This window comes from Passer domesticus, chromosome 3 (genome assembly GCF_036417665.1).
Source record: "Passer domesticus isolate bPasDom1 chromosome 3, bPasDom1.hap1, whole genome shotgun sequence".
Taxonomy (NCBI): domain Eukaryota; kingdom Metazoa; phylum Chordata; class Aves; order Passeriformes; family Passeridae; genus Passer; species Passer domesticus.
In genome coordinates, this window is record NC_087476.1 from 96,997,942 (window position 1) to 97,017,240 (window position 19,299).

At 37.4% G+C, this 19,299-nt stretch overlaps 1 long non-coding RNA gene across 5 annotated transcripts in view; it reads right to left on the reverse strand.

Moving 5' to 3' along the window:
- The window catches only part of LOC135297219 (uncharacterized), a 111,759-nt gene that overhangs the window by 71,823 nt on the left and 20,637 nt on the right, over positions 1-19,299 (reverse strand). For 4 of the 5 annotated variants that reach the window (XR_010359263.1, XR_010359261.1, XR_010359264.1 and 1 more), the window contains 2 exons: positions 5,296-5,936; positions 1,008-1,198 (listed from right to left, as the gene is read on the reverse strand). This is a non-coding gene — a long non-coding RNA (uncharacterized LOC135297219). Of the gene's footprint in view, positions 1-1,007; positions 1,199-5,295; positions 5,937-6,859; positions 6,952-19,299 lie in introns of all 5 variants that reach the window. The other variant, XR_010359262.1, reaches the window with a different exon arrangement.

Here is a 19,299-nt window from a genome sequence, read left to right on the forward strand (position 1 = left end):
AAGCTTAACCCTCATAATGAGTCTTTATCTCTGTTTCCTTTCTTTCTGTCCCCATTACTGACATACTTTTTTATTCTGAATCTTCAGCATGAGAACAAGAAATGTGATTATCACTTCATTAGTCTACAGGGGCAAAAAAGCAAAATAACAGCAGCTTTCTTTTTTCTAAGAAAATAAATATCCCACTGATAGACTACTCCAATTAATTTGCTCGGTTACCTTCAACCACCTCAATACAGAGGTCTAGTGGTAATTCCATTCTCTTTCTTGCCTGGCCCCATGCCTGTCTCACCTTCCCTTTGATTTTTTGAACTTTTTTGCCTTTCCACACATACATTGCAGCCTGACTTTTTGTTTGACTTCTGCAGGAGTTTCCACAACAGGCATAATCTCTCTGCCAATGACAAGTGGCACTGGAAAAGATGGCAGCCATAATGATAAAAGATTTTTAATACAAAACCCTTCTGAACCTTGTTTCCCAGGTTTCCAAGTTTGGCAAGGTTGGAAAAAAAATAATTGGCTCAGATGCTTATAACAGAATCCTCTAACTTGACAGTTGCTTTGGAATTGCATCCAAATCCATTCAAATTCCATCCATATGAAATTTGATTCTATTCCATCTAAAGCCAAATAAATATATTTATGTAAAGAAAAAGGTGTAGCTAACAGATACAGGCAATACAGTTTAAATGAAATTTTTATAAGCTGAAAAGTGTTCCTAGATAAATAGAAATATTTCTCATTCCATATTTGATGGAAACTACTGTGTTGTTTCAACCATACAATCTAACACCTGCAATTTTACCTTGCCAAATTTATCTTTGTAATTATAATGATATGCAAAACCAAAATATTTCACCAATATAATGGACAAATCAACATTTTTTGAGTACAAAAATGTATTTTGATTGACTATAATAAAATACATTGCAGACAAGATTTTGCATTTTAAAACAGTGTTAATAGCAAAAATCTAATTCTGTGCTGGTTCTCTCAGGAGAGCAGACCTTGGGCTATTCATGGTTCTTCTGGGAGGAATACCATGGAGACTGTCCTAGAGAGAAGAGAGGTCCAGGAGAGCTGGATGATCTTCAAGGATCAGCTCCTCTAAGCTCAAGAATGGTCCATCCTGATGAGCAGCAAATGGAGCAGAGGTGGTTGGGAACCTCCATGGATGAGCAAGCAGCTCCTGACTAAACTGAAACATAAAAAGGAAAGGTATAGAAGGTGGAAGCTGAGTCAGATGCCCTGACAGGAATGTCAAGGCTCTGCTAATGCATGCAGGGACGGATGAGATCAGGAAAGCCAAAGCAGGTCTAGAATTTAATCTGATGAAGGACATGAAGGACAACAATAAGAGCTTCTAAAGGGATATCACCTATGTCTGTGAGCATGGGAAAGCTAACATATCTTCCCTTTGAGGGGACAGATTAGTGTCAAGAGAATTAGAAATGCACAATGTTTTCAATGATAAAATGGAAAGGGACAACTTGAATGTTGTCAAAATTAAGGCTTCAGTATCATCCTCCAAATATTTTGAAACAATACAGTTATAATTTGCTTTTAATCTGAACTTTAGAGTATAAATATTTAATACCTGGGAGAGAAGACAGAATTTCAAAATGCAGTAATTCCCAAGAAAAAAATTTCCAGGGTTTGAACTCTAATTTTTTACTTTGACTAAAGTCTGAACTTTCTATGTGGATCACAGTCAAAACCACAGTTTTATGGATTACAGTTTGATTCTTTCAGCCAAGAATTATTCTAAAATACAGATTAAAATATGTTGGTAATTTCTTATAATCATTCAGAAAAAGTTCCGTTCCTACCCCTTGATTTGGAATAAAACTTTAAAATTCCCAGTTTTTAATTACTGCAGAATGGTCTTTTTGTCACCCCCAAGAAAATTCATCTGGCTCTGGGTAAGTAATACAGCTTTGAAAATGTTAAATTTTATCATTTTCTAATTGTTGAAATGACTGATTTAGCAGTCTGTCATTTTGGAAAGTCTTTGTCTTTTTTTCCCTCTGCAATTTGGTCATTGTAAAAACTGTATAAATGCAACATTTTAGAAAAATGCTCTCAATTTGGTAATTGAGGTCTCAGAAGGTCTCAGAAGGTCAAAATTAAGGTCTCAGTAGTGATACTAACTCAAAGAATACAATGAATTAAAATTCAGGTGTTGATCTTCCTGGCTACAACGTAAACAAAGCTTGTATATTTACAGAAGTGGCTTCTGAGCAGTTCCACATGCAGATGTGTTTACAGGTGCACACATAAAGAATGTCACCTTACAATAAGGTATCACCCTTCCTCCCTCTCTTCCTTGAAGTTGGTTTCATTTGTGGAAGAGGTTTAAAGCTTATTGCTTCAAGTCTGGTGCAGTAAGTATTCAGTCCTTTTTCAGATGCATACACTGCCAAATGTGCATTTAGTCTCAGGCACATTAACACCCTCATCATTCCCATCTCTTGAAGAGCAGGAAATTATTTACTGAGTGAAAGAGGTTCTCTACAATCAAAAGGAAGATACAAAGACAAAATCAGAAATTATGTTCACCTATTAGAGACCAAGATAGGAAACAGAAAGCAACCAATTGAAAAATAACCACTTCAAAAGCAACAAAACATATTTCATCTGTAGCACTGAATGTGTATTACAAGCAAGGCCAGTACCTTTATGCCCATTAAAAAAAAAAAAAAAAAGGCATGCAGAGGTGAAATGGAGAAGACCACAGCTGACTTGGCAAACAGGAAAGAAATACAATCACTAGGTAATGCTGTCTTTTTAAAGAGGAAATTTAAATGTGTCAGCTGGGCATCCCCACCATGAACAGCAGACAGATCCCAGACACAATGTGATGTAAGGGACACACCTTGGAAAGACCAACTTCTCATCTGGGGTTGAACAGGGATTAGAAAACATAGACGACATAAGTCACAATAATTTCCAGGAGCATCTTTTTTGTATTTTTCAGAAACTCAGTAACAGCTGTCAGTTTGACAGTGCTTTGGGAGTGCAATGGAGCAGGTCAGGTTGATGTCTATTGAGGGTACAACTGGCCTCCAGAATTTCAGCATAAAACCAGTGAACCTGTTTGAGTAAAGAGCTTCTCTCAGTCAAGGGTGAGATAAGAACTTTCTTATGTCTGTGAAGAAAGTTTAGTAAATATAAATTACATTTTTGTGTTAGCTTTTTCCATGCACTAAACTGCAAATCAGCCCAAGAATTATAATATTGATATGCTTATATACAGGCACAGTAGCATCTGCACACAATTTTTTAATAGGACATTAAGATTTGTCACTTTAGCTTGGTTCTTAATGGCTCTTTATAGCATTAATGATAGAGTAGTAGTGTTTCATTTCTATTGGCAATGTGCTTTAAAGACTGTAAGAAACCATCCCTATCTTAAAAGGACAGAAACCCAAGACATGTTATAAGTTCTCTACTGGAAGGGATTTTTGTCCTTTTTTTGCCCCTCATCTTGCTCCACTAGTCTTAGATGCTCCTGTCCTAGTCCTCATCAAAAGAGCAGGAGAACTGTTTTCATAGGCAAAACCTGAAGTTCTAGCTTCTAACCAGAACTAGAGTTATTTCACTTAAAATTGTACTGGCTTTACTCATCAAGGGTTTGCTTTCTCAGTCAGCTTTTGGACAAGCATCTCACCATACATTCACTTCAAAAATCCCCAGTGCTGCAGCTTGGCAGTTTGATCTATTACTTCGGGTATCTATCTCTGTGAGCCATCTTGCTCCTAAGTATGACCTCATCTTCCACTGCATAAAAGCAAAATAAACCCTTTGTAATTTGTCCTTTGTTCCCTAAGAGTTTGGATTTCCTTCATTATAGTTTCTGTTTCCCACCTGCAATTAAATCATCTTGATTGTCAAAGCCACATACCAGGGATGAAATTTCTAACAGCCTTTATAAACTGAAACCAGTCGGTGATTAGCATACCTTTATCTGACCAACCACCATGCATGTCAATTTTTCTTTTAAATCAAGCAGTGATGAGGAGGATGACTCTTAGAAATAAGCAGGATGAAGAAGCACAGGCACTCCATGATTCACTGTGGGAGTTTAATTTTTTTTTTATGAGCTATGTTAGATTATAGGCACTGAGATTTTTAGAAGTATCTGTATGACATTGCTTTTATCTACAAATTATTATTAATTTCACGTAGCTGCTGAATTCAGTAGTCACTGCTCACAGAAATATCTCAAAGCTCCGTTCTCAGTGGTGCATTTTACTTACAATGCCCTGGGAAGGTAGCAAACCTTTGGCAACATAACTGTCTCTTGCAGAGGGGTAGAAGTTGACAGACTAAGGGAGTCATCCGAGGCCATATAATGAAATCTATTGCCAAGCCAGAGTTGAACTCATATGACCTGGATATTATTAAATTCTTCTGTAGATTGATCAAGTAATTGATGTTTTCCTTTTAACCTGGTTACCCATAAAGCACACATGGTACACTAAGTACCTGAATTTTCAGTGGAACAACTGTTTTCCATGTATATGAGTTAGGCGGAGTTTAAGACTAAAAAACATCTCCAAGATAATTATTTAAAAACAAACAAACAAAAACTGTAATATATTCCACATTTTCATTTTCATATTTGAAAGCAAATTTGAGTAGTTCTGATGGTGACCACACAGAAGACAGTTTGGATTGTCAAATGAATTTTGACAGAGTTGCATTTGTGAGACAGCCAACAGAGAGAAGGTGGAATCCATTTAAATAAATGGAATTCCATTTAAATAAATACCTAGTGACCACAGGTAAAAAAAGAGAACTAGAAAAAAAAGTGATTGATAATGTAAGGTATTAGAGAAAGCCATGGCCCTCCCAAAACCTGCAAATGCAGTATCCCAGGATAAGTTCCTTTCCAGGAAACAATTGTTCATTTGACAGAGCATCAATACCCAGCCTTAATAGATTTAATTTACAGTCTGACCTCATGAAGGAGGGTCCAGAAAGACCAAGAACACATTATGAGTAAAAACATCAACACATGCCCATAAAGAATCTGGGACTGAGGCACTATGAGATCAGAATAATCCCAAATAAAGGAGCTGCCAAAAAGAGGGAGAAAAAAAAATACTTAGAGGAAAAAAAAATATGAGAGAATTCAGCAGATATGATTGGAGATTAGGAAGACTAAATGGAGACTGACACACTTCTATGAAACACTCAGAATTCACAGTGAAAGCAACATCATATAACTAAAGACAGATTTTTGAATAAGCAATAAATTGTGGAAACAGAGATGGAATAAATATACTAAACCTGTAAGTTAGGCCCCATCCTGAATCAGTAACTTTGTTAAATTCTTGATTCTGTTAAGAAGAACTTGCACCTTGACTATTTCCCAAACTGGATATGCAGCCATTTACTTCTCGTGACGATAACAGTGCTGACATTCTTGCCACCTTAAATAATTTGTTGCTCACCTTGTTAAAAGTCTGCATTGATCTCTTCAGAGAAAGATCATAAGAAAACAAGCATACATAGAACAAAAAAGTGAATAAAAATCACTCCTCAATTCTGTTTGGAGATATGAAAACTGTTTATCACGTACTTGTGAGAACATATAACTTCTTGCTCTTTCAGACATTGCCATCATAGCAAAACATTTTTGGCTTTCATAAAATTCCCAGGGTCTCATCTCTCAGGTGAGTGAAACACAGCCACATCCTGCAGCAAGGATGACAATACCATTTCTCTCCTACAGCTCCAGAACAGTTAACTCCCACCACTAATTTCATTCCAGAGCTGATGAATGCAGTTCTGATTGGGTCTGTCTCTTCTGGGTTGGGGCAGGAGGATGGAGAAGGAAACTCCATTAAATGCTCCTTCCTAAGAATTTCTATTTGCCTGAAAACTCTTGGGCCCCCACCGACTGAAACTGTTGCACAGATTTTCAAAGCCTGGAAGAGAAAAAAGAATAAAAGGCCTTAATTACTAGCTTTGCAAAATGACAGGGGTCTTTAATTTTAATTGATTTGCATAATTTAGGCTTAATTTTGTATTTCAAAATACTTTCCAGAATTATATGTGATATATTTAAGTAGGAATTGTGAGGAAGGTTAAGAATAAGAGAGGTTTAAAGCTGTGAAGCTGGTGTGGGAGAAGCCTGACTACTGTGCAAACACTGGCCAGCAGCATGAGTTAATGTACACAGTGATCCTGATAACACAGCAATAATTTTCATATCATGATGTAATCTGATATTTAATCTTTTACTGAAGGCAGTTTGTTCTACTTAACTATCAGAGGCTCAGAGCTGAGGTAAAGTTATCCATAGTGGTTTAAATGGGAAGTTCTCTCCCTGTAGCAAACAGCTATCAGAGTTTGGGTTTTGGTTTCCATTAGCTGCAGTTCTCTCATCTTTCTCCAGCTTTGGCATTTTGTTATAAAGTGCCATCTTCCTCTCCTGGACACTTGATTTTAATAAGGACTGGGATGTTTGTGTGCTTCTTCAAGCAAGGTCCCAGTGCTCAGAATACGAGATACTGCAAACCTTATATCAGCTCCCCACTGGTCACCCCACAGTTCAGCTGGGAGATCCAGAGAGATTTTCCAACCACTGTCACAGACTTGCAATTAACAGAATCTTTCTTATTGTTCTTTGGTTTTTTACTTTCGTCTCCCAGAAGTAAAACTTACCCCTAGCACATGTGGATTACTAACTCTCCAATCTCCAATAAAGTTTTTTAACAGGTGGCTTTAACATTAACTATAGAAGCTATTACATATTGACTTCAGTCAAGTGGCAGCAATTTTAATTAACCTTCATCCCATGTTAAATTATGTTAGGAGGTCAGAGAGAGGAAATTCAGCTCATTCTCACCTTGTTCTGTTGTCACACATTTATGACAATAGCAAACAGGATGTGTGGTGAAGAGCAAGTCCTCCGAGTCCTCTGATGAGCAGATACGTTCCCTGCTCAAGACAAAGTGAACTGGATCTTTTTGAAAAACACTATCAGTGGATGTAATTGTATAAATATGTGTTTATTCTACTTCCTAGAGCTTGTAATAGCTGAGATTAAAAAAGCAGGTGGAGCTCTGCTCCTGTAATTAACCTGTTTAAACTGGCAGCTTTGTGGCTGCTAAACAGAACTCTGACTCTTAATCAATTGACAAAGAGAGAATTGTTTACAGGTAAGCAGGATAGTCTGGGATATTGATGCTGGGTTTAACCATTCAATTTATCACAAATTTCCTTGTGCATCACTGATCAAATCACTGAGACTGTGTGTCTTAGGTCAGTGGAACAAGATAAATAAGAGTTCTTTTTTACTGGGAGGGGTAGTGACAAAACAATCTGAGGTTTCTTCAGGTGTACAGGCATACCTAGTGTACATTTCTCTCAAAGAAGTTAAACCAGGGTTTTTTTAAATTTAAAAAAAAAAATCACTTATGAGCATTTCCAGCTTTTCCTCTTCTGCTGACAGCAATAGCAAAAATACGAGTGACTAAATGCACTAGCACCCTCCCCTTCATCCTTTGGGCTCTTTCCTGTCAGCTCATGACTGATGTGTGTATGAAGATTCAGAGCCTTTAAGCATGGCAGGAGGAATAGATGCTTCAGTTTCTTGTGCAACCCGGAAAACTTTAATGGAAAAATGAATTAATTGAGCTGTCTACTCAGCTTCTCACTAGACCTCCCACCTCTGCAGGAGCAGCAGAGTCTCTAAGACAAAACTGTTTGAGAATACTTCAGGGCCACCTGTGTAGCCTTTCACTATTGCAGAAATCCAAGTCTCTGTCAGAGTTGCTATGACTTTTTGACATCAAATTTCCCCAAATCCCAAATAGTCAAAATTCTTATGTTTTCCAAAGCAGAGGAAGAGGATTTGGCTGGGAGCATTCAGCTACACAGCTGTCACATAGCAAGCATAATTGGCTCTGTTGTTCCTCTTTAGTTAATATTTTATTTTGCAGGTTAAGGACCAATAATGTCCTTTTCGAAAACACAAATATTTCTTGAGATTTTCCATGTCCAGAGGCCAAATATTATCTGCTAATTTCAATTTAATTGACTTTTTTTGATTTACTTTCAGGAAAGAATATTATGTGGAATTCCCCAATCAGCTATCCACATCTCCAGGAAAATTCAATTATATATCATACTTCATATCTATGGGGTTTTTTTGTCCTTGGAAATCAGTTAATCATGCTTTCTCTAGATGCTTCCCAAAGACAAATGTTTGGCTGATAAACCATAAATGTAATGATGAGTAGTTAGCATTCCTTTTCCTCAACAAACAAAACAGAGCAGAAGAAAATACCTGTCCCATGGTGGACAGGTAATAAGTTAAAGTTTTCATTTTTAAATTGAAATTCCTCTTCTGTGATTGAAATATTACCCAAAGTAAAACCTCATTTCATTTTCACTACCACCTGCTATCTCCCCACCATGAACAAATAGTTTCATATTAAAAATTCTGACTGTGTCTAGAGAAGACAAATGTCATCAGATTATAAGACCTGAGGGCCTGATTTGGTAATGAGCTTTCCCCATTCCATATTAAAATACTAAATAAGTAAAAATATTTTGGAAGCTGTTTCTACTCTAAAAAAACAAACAAAAAAAGACATTCATTTTCTCTGTGCTAGACCAACTGCCAAAACTAAAATAAAACATACATTTTCATTGAGCTATAAGAAGTGATGAGTTGACCTCCTTCCTGTCCCTATTAGAAGTCTTCAGCTGTTGTTGAATCAGTAAAATTGCAGTAGGCCAACCCAAATCTATGTGTTTACAGCAATTTTGAGTATTTCTGGGATACTGCAATTCCCAAAATTCTCCCAACTGGAAGGGAAGCTTAAAACTTGGAGAGAGAGGACACACTTGATTTAGCAATATATTTAGTCCTGTTTATGTCTCTTTTAGGCATATGAATAATCAAAATGAATTAGTGTAATTATGACTATATTTAAAGTTCCATATGTATTTAACTGAATGAGTTAACTACTGACTGAATCAGGACGTGGAAAAAGGGATCTGTATTTTTTTGTTTGTTTTGTTTTGTTTAAAAAAATGGAGGAATCAGCATGAAAGAGCTGGCTGGCTTAGTTCTTGAAACCTTCAAGGAGAGTTCACTCTGGAATACAACAGATTTCATACATGAAATGTCTGGGAAAGACAAGAAACAGTAATTCAAGAAAATAATCCACAAAATATATTTCTGAAGTGCTGCATTTTCTTTCTTACAGTGTTATTTTTCAGCATTTTTTAAATTCGTGTATTTAATTAAAGAAATATTAAATATTCCTTATCTATGATTTTATCTTCATAAAAAAGGGATTTCTGAAGCTGGATTTCTGCTGCTATTTAATATCTCAAATCATAGTGTAAATCCACTTATGACATATTTGTTGACTACCTCATCAAAAAGTAACTGAAAAGAAAAGCAATAAACAGCTCTCTGAATGCAAGAAATGTAACAACCCAACAGGAATATCATATATTTCAGGAATAAAATCAACAATTTCTTTTAACTCACTTTCGTCCTAATAACCAAGTGATTCTTCTAAAATAACAAAGCCCTTATTTGTCCTTAAATTCATAATATTTCTCTGACATAGTAGACAGAAAGCAAAGGACAAATGTTAGTACCACTTGTGAGAAAGACAGCATGTCACATTTAATGCTTTATGTGTATTTCATGCACATTTCCACATGCATTTTTAAATCATATCTCATCAACTGCCCTGTATAATGCCTCTCAGTCTACGTATCTGCAGTTTGTCCATCAGAATGCTATGGAATAGTGAGTAGAAAGTCGTGCTAAATGACACCTTCTGCAAACAACAAACTCCTCTCCCTTCATCCACATCATCAGTCATTCCTCGCTAGAAGGCACAAATTTGAGCCAGGTAAATCCATGCTGGCTTCTTCAAATTACCTTCGGGTACTTTATGTGACCAGAAAGAACTTTCATCAAGATATGGTCAACAGCTTTTTGGAGGCTGAAGGCCAGCTGATTAGCCTATAATCCAGAATGCACTTGTTGCCTTTTTTAAAAATGGGCAGGATCTCAGCAACACACTTTAGAAAATCTCCGAACTCACACTCTGGTGCACTACAAAGTTATCTGTGTTTTTCTCTCACTAAAACAAAATACTTTCTGTTTTTTATATTGAAATTAGCCCTTACAATACCTATTTCCTTGTATCATTAGTTCTCTTTTAGAAACAACCAAAACTCTGCTACATCTCTCAAGACACGAGAGCAGTTTCTTGCATATGCTTATCATTATTAAGAGCTAAGCATAAAAAAGAAGCATTTGACTATGGGCCAGTATTGTGCAGAAAGCCTGACACTTCTCTGAAATGCAGGAGTTTGTGATTTGGGAAGCAGTACAGATCACATGCTTTATGGACAGCATATTCTATAGGTGTGACATACATTGCCATGTGCCCCACAATTCATACACATCACAGATATGAAATCACAGAAGGAAACATGATGGGAAAGTGTGTTTTGGACATCTAAAATATTGCCATCCAGGACTGCGGAATATCCATTATCTATGGGATTTTAATAGAAAATTGTCAGTCAAATGCCTCTTGGGAATGGTGAGTACATTCAGATGTGATTCATAAGGTGCAATAGATAGTGAATGACAGTCAATATTTAAAAGACCTATTGAGTTCTGCTCCAGTGAAATCTTTCTTATCATCAGAACTCAGTCATGAGACTCAGCAGAAAAGGAAATTAAATTAAAGTCATGACATCAGATTTCCAAGATATTACCCACTTTCAGTTCGGTTAGCTCAGCAATCCCCCAAATTAGAGCTGATAAAGGACATGTTTCAGGTAAGTTGTAAAACCTAGACCTTCAACTCATGAAGTTAGCAGTTTCTACAAAGAAGTGTTTTTATTTTCCAAAAGCTTGAATCAACTACTTCCCATACTGAGTCTCAGTTTCTGTCACTCACAGTTTACCTTGTCATATGCAGCTACAGCTGGAAACTCAGTTCTTCCTCCTTTTCAGTCACTAACACTTGGCTCTCTTAAACAGCTCCTGCCTTTCTAAGAATCACAAAGTAATTGCTCCATTCACTTGATTTTAGAGGGGATGAAGAGATTCTTGTGTACTGCTGGAAGAGGTCTTTCTGTTGAAAGGAGCTTTGAGAAGACAAGGTGGTGTTATTCTACAAGCCAAGGGGACAAAGGATGACAGTGTTAGCAGACAAAGGAGTAAGTGGCTCCAACACCTGATATACTTTATGTTCATCCCGCCCCAAGACTGTGCTCAAGGCATACATCCAGACATACCAGCATTACAGCAAAAGGTGTTAACTTAGAGTTTTCTGAATGTTACAAAACTTCAGTCAGGTCTCAGAAAAAGCTGTTTTATTTATATACTGAACTTCAACATAGACCAGTCATTGTGCATCAGTGGTATCAGAGGTAAGGTTTTGCAACAGTGAAGTGCATTTCTGAGTCTCTTTGGGTTTTAATGCTCATTGACTTGGACAGGTAATCAATTGCTGCATCTCCAAAGACCCATAGATATTGACTTCAGTCTCCAAAAGACTTTACAAAGAGTCATCTGGGGGGGATACTTTCACTTCAAATTGAATTGTGGACTATTCAATTTCTCTAGTAAAATGCTGGAACAAACACTAGATGTCAATGCTCTCTCTGCATTTTTAAATACAAATGCTCCTGGCTGAATATGAGGTTCCTAGAAGGATCCCAGCTTGTTCCTTTTCTCTGGAAGATTCTTTAAATCGTTATGGATTTTATTTCCTTTACAGACAAAATGCATTACTTCCACAGTTCTCACTCTGCCTCTCCCATAAGACAATAACAATACCTCCTTAGCATTAGGCATGAATCAGCTGTGCAAAGTCTGGAAGAAGGGAAAAGGAAAAATGATACAGCAATACATTAACTTGATGCTTATCTCTTGGTTTCTTGCCTACACATCTGATAAAAAACCAAGGGATGAAAAAGATGGGAAAGATTTATTTTAAAGTGTATTTTTTGTTACATATTACCTACTTTGTACAGCAGATTAGATTATAATTTTTTCATACTCTGCTAAAAAATGAGTGATAATAACAGAATCAGCAGAATTAATAAACATGAATGACTCAGCTTGCTTGGCAGTAACTGATACATTGAAATTCCTACCCTTTACACAGTCACAATCAAAGAATCCATTAGTTTGAAAAAGACCCTTGAGATCGAGTCCAATTTTTGACTGATCACTACCACTTGTTCAAGTGTCAACTAGAACAGGGCACCACGTGCTGCATCCAGTCTTTTCTTAAACACCTGCAGGGACAGTGACTCTACCTCCTCCCTGGGAAGACAGTTTCAATGTTTAGCTATCATTTCTGTGAAGAAATTCCTCCTGATTGTCGGAGTCTAGGACATCCCTCTGGACACTCTGGATGGCTCAAAATCCTGGCTGAGGCTCGGAGACCCTGGCAGGAAGACAAAGACACTTGGGAATTCGATCTTAACCCATGGAGCAAATTACCAACTTTATGTGAAGAATTACAAGTCACAAAAGTTAAAGTAGCATAATAGTAGTTGTCACAGGGTGAAAGGTGAAATTTTGAAGAACTTTACTATGGGGGTCTAGGAGACAAGATGGAGGGATTTGGGTGTTGTCCTGTTTTTCTCCCGTCTTCTTCCTAGCCTACATCTTCTTGGTGATGGTGGCACTTTGGGATTGGTGTAAAGCAGAAAGTTACTGTCTAACATAGGTGATAGGTATTGGAACGTATTGAATATGTAGTTTGTAGTATAAAAGACAACACCAGCCCCGGGGGAGGGCAGTGTGCCTCTGACTCGCTGAACAGACCTCGGCAGGCCAGACAGAAAATGTTTTAGATAAGAAATAATAAACAACCTTGAGAACATGAGCCGAAGACTTCTGCCTTCTTCTTCAACAGCTGGGTTGGGGAAAAGAGACTTTTAATACATCTCAGAGTCATCTTGACCAGAGTAAATCCCGAGACTGATGTCCAACCTGAAACTCTCCTGGCACAGCCTGAGGCGGTGTTCTCTTGTCCTGTCTACTGGTTGTCTGGGTGAAGAGGCAAATCCCCACCTGTCTCCAGCCTCCTTATCTACAGGTAGCTGTAGATAATGAAGAGACTCCTCTTCTCCTCTTTCTTCTGCAAAGCTAAAGAACCCCAACCTTCTCACCTGCTCCTCAAAGGACTTGCTTTTGCCAGATCGTTTCTATGAATTTCTAGCCTTCAATATGTCTAACAAACCAACAAAAAGGATACCAAGTTGCAGGCATAAATAGAATTTTATTTAAAAAAAAGAAGTAGTGTTTACAAAGAAAAATGTAGTAATTCAGAAATGTAGGCTCTAGTAAATTTTTTGACTTGTTAATACTTCTTAGGAAGTTATACATGGACAAGATTAGGTTGTATATGAAAACATATGCAACATGAAGACTATGTAAATATTTTAGCTAAGCACATCAGCTATGCTCCTCTTGCATGCAATCTATTTACTGTGACATATTTGTCATGTCCAAGACTGATCCACCTGATATACCAACCAAACCTGATATTTTTATTTCAGTAAAACACTAATGTGCCTCAAAATCCTGTGTAGTTCCAGTTTAGACCTGCAACCAGCATCTCCCATGTGTCCTCAGACCTCCACCACCTGACAGTGTCCTTCAGGCTGAGCCAGCCCTGCAGCAGGCCAGTATTTGGTGGAGGTAGGATATGAGCATCTGCAGCACGGGCAGGCAGGGCAGAGGAAGATAGGTCTGGGCATACCAGGTATAAATTCTTTTCACTAGACCCAGGATCTTCCTCTGCCCCATGAAAGCTTTAAAATTAGCCTCAGAATATGCAGAGATACTCCTGCTCCAAAATTAGCAAGGAATTACTAGTACCCTAGGCAGGTGTTAATGCAATTGAAGGGTCAAGGAAAGGTACAATGGAGATAATGAGTTTCAAAAAGGGCACTGAGACATTCAAGCACTGTAAAGTACAAAAAAAAGTTATTATCAGGAATAAAACTACTTTGTCACACTGAAGTTATCATGGTTTCAAACAAAGGTGCTGTTAAGAAGGGTAGTCCTACTTTAGCAGACAGACTAAAAAAAACTGTAGATAGATCAAAAGGCAGATAGAAAGGCAGGCAGGCACACAGAAAGATAGTCAGACCATTAGTCCAAATACTTAGAACTCATATTATGTTTCCAAAGAAATCAATGTACAAAGAATATTCTTACATGATCAGCATGCATGCCTAGAAGTACAGGATGAGGAGACATCTCTGCCTGCAATCCCCATCTGAGACTGAACTTCAGCTTCTGGATCCCTCACCATCAGTAAGGTCCATGGCTACAGGCTGTGAAGGGTGCACACAATGCCTCCTTTTACCCTTCTGAGAAGAGGGAACACACCCTCCCAAAACAGAGGGTCAATTCTTTATGAAGAAAGGCTTTTTGTGTTCACCCGCATCTCCTCTGCTCTGCTAACCTCTCCTCTGGGACTGTTCTCACTGCCTTGGTTTGGGAGGTTACATGGTTTCTACAGGAGGCTGGAGATATACCATCCATCAGACCTTCATCAGCTACATGAACTCCAGGAAGGAAGAGACCTTTAGCTGGGAATGATGCAGAGCCCATAGCTGCTTTTAATCCAGAAATAAGATTTGTAATGCTGCATTGAGAAGAGACAATGAAACTGCCCTCAGTTAAACTACCCTCAAAAAATACATCCAGGGAGATTTAATGCACTGAATAATATAAGTATTCCTCTCAACAAGCAGCATAGCAAGTGTTTAAACCTACCAGCCCTTTTTACTACCATGTTATTTGCTTCTTTGCTGTTTTTAACTGATAGTATTTTGTTTTCTTTTGTACACACCTCCCTAACCCTATTTCACTGGTGGATTTTTCTTGTGTATTTACGGTGGTTTTGACTAGCCCCTCTGTAAACTAATTTATCTGTGTGGTCAAAAGGGATTTGTGATCTCACTACCTGAAATAATTTCCTGTTCCTGTCTCTGCATCTTGTTTTGTACCCTGCTTATTTCTGCTTGTACTTTTCAACTCTTCCTTCCAAGTCCAGAGGACCTTCTTCTTTCTCCAGCTAGCCCCTTAAATTTCTTCACAATTCTGACACAAAGATTTGCCAAAAATTTTCCCACACAGATCTCTGCTACCTCAGGTTTGCAAACTCTGCCCAGGAGTGGGAGAACTGAAACAAGCCAAAGCAGGGCTGTGGGAAGGAAAGCTCATGTTTCAGTTTCCTTCACTGTACCAGCAAGAAGCAAAATGATTTGCTGCCACACAGTGATAGGAAAATCCAGTCTGGATAGAAGAAACAGCAGCAAGCAGAGTAATTTTGAAATGTACCTTTACCCAGGCAACATCAAAGTGTTTACTGCCCCATATTTCTGCTTCCTTCCACACCCTCAGAGCTGCTCACTTATACACATCTGTCTATTCATTAACATCTAATTAAGCTGTACATCTGCTGCAGCTTTACATCAGCATTGCATTCCCCCACATTTAAACTGCCTGAAGCTTTCTGTCTTTTTTTTTTTTTTTTCTCATATTTGTTTCCGGTGCAGTAAGAGCTAAAAAAGCTTTTTCATGCTGATTGACAAACAGAAAGAAGATAAATTCTGGGTTTTGAAAAGGATGAAAGAGCAAAGCATGCTTCTCATCCTAAATCAATCTCTCCTCAGGGATGTGCCCCAGAGAGGCAGGGAGGTTTCTTTTAATTAAAGGAACAATGAAAAAAGAAGAGTATGATAGCTGTAGACACCACAGTCAAGGCAGAAATTGGTTAAAATTAGTTCTGGCTTTTTCCGCTGTGAGAAGTAGTTGCACATTACCACTTTACCTCATTTATTCTGCTCCTTGTTTCCAGCCCATTTCTACATTCACAAAAGCTAAGGCAATGCCAGAGATTAATGGCCAAACCCAGGTGATTTCCTGCCCAGATTTCACACTACCCCTCAGTGTGCATTACTTAGATATACATTACATATACATTACTTAGATAACTCATATACAGTGATACGCCAGAAAGCCACGCTAGCTGGTAACACCCCTTGCAGTTCCAATGCCTGCTGGCACAGATAGGCTTGCCCATTCTCTTTTTTTCTGAATGTGGACATATTTCTACTCTGAATAACAAAAGAGAGATCTCAGGGAATGTTCCTGGGTATTTTCCAGTCACCCCTAAATACACTGGTTCTTGGATGCTTGCTTTCTACCAACATTTTCAATGCACACAATTTCACAAAGGTGTTCAGATGCTGAACCCCAGACCAAGAGAAAAATACATTAGCTAAAGAGGTTTATGACAAAGCAGCATGCAGCATTGAGCCATTACTGCTATCAGAAGTAACTTATTCATACAAACAATGTCCCACTGTGGCATTTCAGCACAGAAATATCTACCATAAAGACAGAATTCCTTCAGCAAGGCAAGGCTGCCTGCCTCACTGCTGACAAGAAAAGACTTCCATGAGGTCCACAGTTCTCAGAAAATATTGCATACACTGATAAAACTGTTTAGATTGTGGCTGTCATCACTCAGCTTCTTAGACTTGTTGATGCTCCAGAAAGACTTGAAGTGTAAGTGATTTGCCAACAGATCTCCATGTTAAGCATTTAGGGACATAATCACATCTATAATTTTCTGAGATTCTATTCAAATTACCTGCAGTAACACAGGCAGTAGTGCATTTTGTACACATATGTCAAAATTATTTGAAGACTTCAATACCAATAGCACATGTAAACTACAACTGAAAGGCCCATGAACATATTTTGAGGATGGAGGTTTTTCCCTCTCCTCCTTTACCCAGTAGGCCAAAAATCTGACGTAAATGACTTCTTGGGAGTTTTATCTTATTTTGAGCATTTAGATATCTTTTATACAGACATTGAGGCTTGATTTAGAAGCTAACAGAGATAACCCATCATAACTGGAAGAAAGTTGTTCCACTGATTAATTGTTCTCTTTTAATTTACCTAAGTCTAGCTTCCAGATCCTGAATATCATGGATTCATCTTTCTGACAGAAATACCACCTACAGTAAGCCATCTCTTCCCACAATCACCTCTTTTCTCTTTGATGCACTAAACAGATAAAATTTTCTTGCTTTTTACCCTAGAATAATGTATTTTTCTATTATTCTTTTCTCAATACTTTTCAATCTTTCATGATTTCTTTTGAAGGATGACTATTAGAACTCAAAACAAGAGCGTATCATTAGTGCCAGGGGCTCATGACTCATATAACTCACTGAACTCTCACTGAAGCAATTGAAACAGCTAGAAACATGCTAGTCCTTCATGCCATGACAACTGAAAAAGTAGTGCTTCCTTGTTCATATATGATATTTCTCAATCTGTTCTTCAGAAGCTGTATTGAGCCTTAGCTGCATCAGACTGCCCACTCATGTTCACTGCTCTGGAGTTGTTTTGCTACTCTAGTGCTCCTCAGTTAATAATTCTGAGGATGAAGCTCCAGTTTCCTAAGGCGGACACACTTTCTGCATACCTGGCAATACAGCTGTGTGGGGTAAGGACACAGACACATTTGTGCTGACGTATGTGCTTGTTTATTTCTGCAAATGATCCAGAGCAGCCTCTATTTCCCATATGTAATTTATCATTGTTATTCATTTAGTAATTCTGTGTCATCAGAAATACAAATGTGGTATTTACAAGTGCAGTCCTTCTAGATTAGACCTAGTCAAGAATAAACAATGGCAGCACCTGCCCAGAAACAAATTTTTAGGACCGTGACTCAAATTTACTCTCACTTAGTCCCTACCCTGCTTCTGTGGGTTTGCTTCATTTTGTTTAGCAGCAATTTTCTCACAGAACACTGTGTCAGTATATTACCTATCTCAAAAATGCCTTGGGAATATTATATCACAGAGGAGCATTCACTGAACACATCCAAGACCTCAAAAACTGCACTCTCTGCTTGACAGAATCTATCTTCTATAAAAGCGTGCTGATGGCGTGAATTATATTGACGTTTCCTTCTTCCCTCCCATTTTTGCCTTTCCTTGATTTTGCCATGAGTACACACTCCATGGGTTTTTGGCAAACTTGTTGAACTGTTTAAGTGATTAGAATTAGAATATGTGTAATTATATACTAGAATATTCCCATTTTTCCAAGATTTATTTTAAAAATAATCTATGTCTAAGGGAGATATTTTCCCTTTCTTTTTTTTTTCAAAGAAATGTACTCAATTTCTGTTTTTTTAACACTCTTTATGAATAACATTAAAATGTGGAGGATTTCATTATTACTCTAATCTCCAATATATTATTACAGCATTCTGTTTCTTTTGGGGTAGAACATATTTGTGAGTATAGATGAACACCATAGCTTTCTGTACATCCTGAGATGATTTTTTTCAGACTGGATCTGTACAGAGATGTAATATCTATTTCAGCAGAAACAAGGTGGTTCTACTCCAAAGTTTACTTGAAGTTTGGATCAAGAGACTGTAACTCCCAACAGAGAAGAAAGCAAGAATCCATGGTAGTTCTTGGAGATGCCAAAACTTCATTTTACTTTCTTGTGCACATATTTCCAGCTTTCCCAATGACTTTTTTTTTTCTCAGACAAAAGAGGAAGTGGAAGAACATTTGAATACCATTAGAATTTTACTTAATATGGCAAAGTATGGTTTTTAATTGGTGAATCATACCTCATAGCAAAGCAGAAGCTGGTTAGAAAATCTAAAACTTGGACTAGTCAAAAATATTTTTATTGAAAAGAGCATGTTTTTAGGAAAAATTGTCTTTAACTGGAAAAGTGTTTTATTATTGAAGAAAATAAACCCTCAATTTCTTTTACTTAATCACCTTGAACATGGAATTTAAAAAAAAAAAGAGGAAAAGAGAGTTTAGGACTTTAAATCTCTTTTCTTCAGTTTTGAAACTGAAAAAAAAAATACAAGAATAAAAATGTAGAGGGTTTACTCAGAAATAGCAGTTACTGTGGGAAATAATAAGAGAATAAAACTAAACTTTTTTGAAAACTTTTCTTGAACTATATTTCTGGTTTTGATTGACTCCAGTTGTGTCATCCAGAGCAGGATCAGGAACAATCACCATATGATATAATAGGACACAGTTTGAATAGTAAATCACTGGGATGAAACACTCAAATTAATATTAGCTACATGAGTGAAATGGGTTGAAACAAACTATTCATCAAACAATTTCAAATAATAAACTAATTAATGCAAATTGTGATGTGTTCATGGAGAAATAACAAATGCAAAAAGGGCAAATTTC